This window comes from Protopterus annectens, chromosome 9.part0 (assembly GCF_019279795.1).
Source record: "Protopterus annectens isolate FY-2018-M chromosome 9.part0, PAN1.0, whole genome shotgun sequence".
NCBI classification, from domain to species: Eukaryota; Metazoa; Chordata; order Ceratodontiformes; family Protopteridae; genus Protopterus; species Protopterus annectens.
Window position 1 is genome coordinate 1,441,121,326 of NC_056743.1, and position 5,217 is coordinate 1,441,126,542.

Genomic DNA, 5,217 nt, shown 5'->3' on the forward strand with positions numbered 1-5,217 from the left:
AGTTACTGAAAGTATTAGTTTTCTGTCTGCATTTATCTGATGTGTTCTCCACATCCACCCATTTCCTGTTGACATATATGGAGGGGGGCGGATCCACCTTTACCTTCAAAACTGCATTTTGTTGCTTCTGCTATACAGAAAATGATATGTTGTGAGCTTGTTTTCACCTCCAGACACCTAGATGTATATAATAATCAGTAACTCTGAACAGCAAAGCTATATGAGAGAGGGAGGGAATTACTGATTCATCACACAAAAAGATATGTGAAATAGCTATATTATATAATCTGTTTGCATTATTTTTATATAATTACTGCAAAAAGTTTTACAAAAATGATTGAGCTTAACTATAGACTACAATCAATTCTGATGTCAGTTATGGGTTGTTAAATATTTTCAATAGAGCTATAAATGTATAAATCAAAATCTAAACCAACTGTAATTGAAGTAATGAATATTGTAAAAGATAAAAGAACTGGAAGAGGGATAGTTAGAAAAGGGACGGAGAAATTAAATTGAAATAAATTAAATTTTTGGGAACAATACATGCACAATAATGTTTAGGGGAGGAGTGAGATTTAAGAGAATGCAGAATTTGAGCAAGGTATGCAATGTTGGAGCAAATGGCAGTTGTTAAAAAGAAAGAAAGAAAATGTGCAATGTATAATCCATGACAAAAACATTATAATTGCTTGTTTCATTTCTGTTAATGAATGTGTGTGTCTATGTCTTAAATGGTAATTTAGTAAATGTGTTTAAAAAAGGTGTTATAAATATACAAAAGAAAAGGATCAAAGCTTATGCTTAAGGTTTCATCACAAGTTCAGGGTCTGGGGTTCGGTTCTAACTTCCAGTCACTGTATGTTTGTACTTTGAATGTTTTCCCTATGCCTTTCAGGGTTATCCCCTGGTATTCTGATTTCCTATCACATTCTATAATACTAGTTGATTAGCTACTCTGAAACAAAAACTATATACATAATTGCATTTACCTCCATGCTGACATGGGACTGAAAAAGATCAGGTCATTTACTAGGTTAACAGATAAGTAAGTAAGTAAACATATTGCATTACCAGTTAAAAGCATCTGACCTGACCAGAATCTGAATTATTTTGTTCCACTGAATGCGTTCATGTTCAGCCTAGTGGTTACAAAACAGAGAGCTTATGTTTCATGTCTACCATTTTGCTTCTGGAGTTTTGCCTTGTTCTTCGTAAATGTTGTATATTTTTGTTATTATTAAAAAAGCTGTGATTAAACATTATAGCTGCAACCGATGTATGATTCAGAAAATATATACTGACTTCTCAAGTAAATGATAGTAACATTTTAAAACATGTTCATAGTTTGAACCACTTTGCTCCTGATTATTTTGGCTTTGTCTGTGTTTTAGATGATTCTAGATGTAATAGGTCGGAGGTATACTGTGTATCTAGACATCCAATAAATCTTGTATTCTTCTCTACAGAAAATTCTTGTATACAGTGTGACATTTAGCCAATTGTTTATTTTTTATTTCATTTTATTTTATTTGCATACTTCTTTTATGAATAATACCTGAAGATAATCTTCAATTCAACAGGCCTTTCTAAGTAAAAAAAAAATATAGCCTATGTGACTGCCGACCACTTACCCACTTTTTCCAATAACGTGTTTAGGCTGACAGAGAATGTGAGAAGAAAAAAGATACAATGTTTCACAAAGGGAACGCTACAAAAAGTTCACCAGCTGAATGCCTCGGCTGTAAATTATGCCTTTGGCTACAGGCTCTTGAAGAAAAATGCTTATGGTAAGAATTATTATATGACACGTAATAAAAAGGTTTGACTAGTGATTAAAAATAATTTCAATAAAAAAATGAAATATAATGACCTTCAAACCTGAGTATAGCATAGGATTTCTGCAAAGCTCATTCTTTAGAACCAAACCGTTACTTATGATTAGCATGCTGGAGGTGATGTTGGGAATGATATGGGGGACAGGCTTTAGTGCCTCCACAATTTATTTCTCAAACTGATGGCAATAAACACCATCTGCCAGTAACAAAAGCCTCCTACATGAGTGTGTTAATGACAGGAGAAGTTGCACTGAAACCTAACACACATATATGAATGCATGCCAAATACCACATGATCAAGTGCTGGACATAATACAATTAGAATTGTCTGGTGACTTCAAAGCATAGGGGCTGCAGGAAGCAACCAAATGGATGGTGCTAACTGGGATGTAGTGGGGGGCTGTATTATGGCAGATCTGTGTCCATTTACTTGTGATCAAAGAACAGCACTGGCATCAGCCACTTTGATCCACAGACCTCCTCAGTATCCACGCATTCTAGTTACTTTATTGATTACATACATCTCAAATGTCTGAATGAGATTATAATAAAACAATAATAATACTTAAATTAATGTATATTCACCTTGTTTTACTCCAGTACATACTAGATCTGTCAATCAATGATTAAATGTGACCAAATGACAACAGAAGTCAGTCAGTCATCCACTTACAGGTTTTATCCACACACTCTTTGCCCATCAGTTATAGATCCTTTACTAACCATGTACAACCCACCAAAGTCTGACTGCAGTCAGATGAAGGAGTAAATATATAAATAAATGCCACAGTAATATATTTCAGCTCATTCCTATGAAATGCATGTAGTGCAATCCCCTTGCACGCATGCACACACACGCACAAACACACACACACGTACACACACATACACACACACACACACACACACACACACACACATATGCACATACAGATGTGTCCAGCAATTGCAGACACTTTATTGATTGTATACTCCTCAAATATCTGATCCAGTGAATGAATAAATACAAAAATAATGTCCATAATAATATATTTCAGCCCATTGGTGTCAAATGCAGACAGAGCAACAGCTACAATCCCCAACCACCTAAACACACACACACACACACACACACACACACACACACACACACACACACACACACACAGCTGTAACTACATATTACAGCCACATATTAATTATGCACACCTGAACTATCCGATCTGATTGTAATTGAATGAATAACCAAATACATAACTAAGAGCCCTAGTAATATATTTCAGCTCATTGTTGTCAGATGCATACAGTGCAACTGGTTACAACTCCCCCACACATACCCATGCCCACACACACACACTGCAACACATAATATTATTTTATTTATTTTTATTTTATTTTACATTTGATAACTGGGAAAGTCCATCTGGACAAGCAGTCCTTTTTCAGCGGAGGCCTGAGGAGAAAACCTCCACATTTAAATACAATATTAGTACAGACAATAACAGTGAACACATTTTTTGAAATAGTTACAATTTTGGTACAAAAGAGAACAATTAATACAAGAATAGTTACATAACAAGATGTAAAGGTGTACAGTGCTCTTATATTAACAAAATAATAAGGATGCGTCAACAATATAGAAGCATTACAGATAGATGTAGTATATACTATCATCTTTGGGTAACACTGCTGAAGGGACTAGGTGGACATGATGCAGTATTGGATCATTATGTCACTTGTTCCCCTGGTGTGGAGCAGCGGCACAGCCATTTATTAGTGAGGTGGGCTTTTAGGGTGTTTTTAAACTCAGTTATGGAGGTTTTGCTTGTTAGGCTGGTAGGTAGGGAATTCCATACTCTGGCTATATAGGAGGAGTATATGGATTCTCCTGCAGTGTTAGAGGCCTTCGAGACTTCTAACAGTTGTTTGTTATTGGAGTGTAGAACTCTTTTACTGGTGTATGGCTTGAGTAGATTATTTAGGGCTGGAGTTTTTTCTGGATTATGTAGAACCTTATAGGATAGGGTTAGTTGGTTATACAGTAGGAGATGCTGGATCACAGTGAAAAACTAGCTCATAGTAAGTAACATTAACACATTCAAATAGTAAAAGCATAAATAGGAATAATACTAAAATTTCTGACATATAAGCGACAGATTATTACCAAAAAATATAAATATATGTATATATGTGTGTATGTGTATATATATATATATATATATATATATATATATATATATATATATATATATCTGTGTGTGTATATATACACATAAATATAATAAATATTACTAAAAATGTTACATTGCTAAAAAATAATTAATGTGAATACTGTTTGACGTAGCAATGATAATAATAAAAACATTAATTGATAAAATTAAAATCAATGTTTAAGAGCTCTAGCCTTGATAAACGGCTTTAGAGAAACTTTATTATTCAGGCCTGGGGGTTTGTCTACCTGAAACCTTACAATCCATTTTTATTCATCATATTCAGTTCTATTAACCAAGTCACCTCCTCTCATGGTACTGTGCATGATTTCTAACACCAAAAACATGAAGCTATGCCTTGGTCCTTCTTTAGCTACGTGCATAGCTAAAGCACTGGTTTCCTTACCATTCTTGATAGCTCTCAGATGCTCCAGTATCCTATCCTTAAATATTTTATTGGTCTTGCCTACGTAAAACGCAGGACATGTGATACAGTAACAAAAGTAAACTACATTCTTTGTTCGGCAAAGCACTTTCTATGTTGAATCTTAGTGATGGATGCATGAAATGTCCACCTATATGTACATGAGTGCAAGCTAGACATCTCCTACAGATGTATGTACCAGTTCTCTCTGATAAGTTCTGCAAAGGCACAAAATTAGACCTGTAGCAAAGTTGCTTTTTAAGTGACCTATTGTTCCTAAATGCAAAATTGGGTCTATCATCTATTACTCCTTTTAATTCCTGTACTGTGGAGATAATATCCCAATTATTCCTAATGACATCACATACTATATGGATGTCACTCGCATAGGTCAAAGGCATCCTTACCTTACCTGTAGTATCAGTCATTCTTGAGATTCTGGGACTAGGAGTGGCAGATATATCTATGTCTACATTACCAGGGAGATCATTCGAAAAATAAGGTTTGCATCTCCCTCTCCTTTCACGCCAGGCTTCAGCAATCTGAGAATCAATAATGTTACAACTGTAGCCTCTCTCAATAAATTTCTGTTTAAGGGTAGATAGAGCTTCTGTTAATTCACTATCATCATTGTACAGTCACATGACACGAAAGATCTGTCCCTTAAGAACATTCAACTTCGTATGTATGCTTTTACTATTTGAATGTGTTAATATTGCTTACTATAGTTTTTCACTGTGATCCAGCATTTTAAAGGTTAATTATA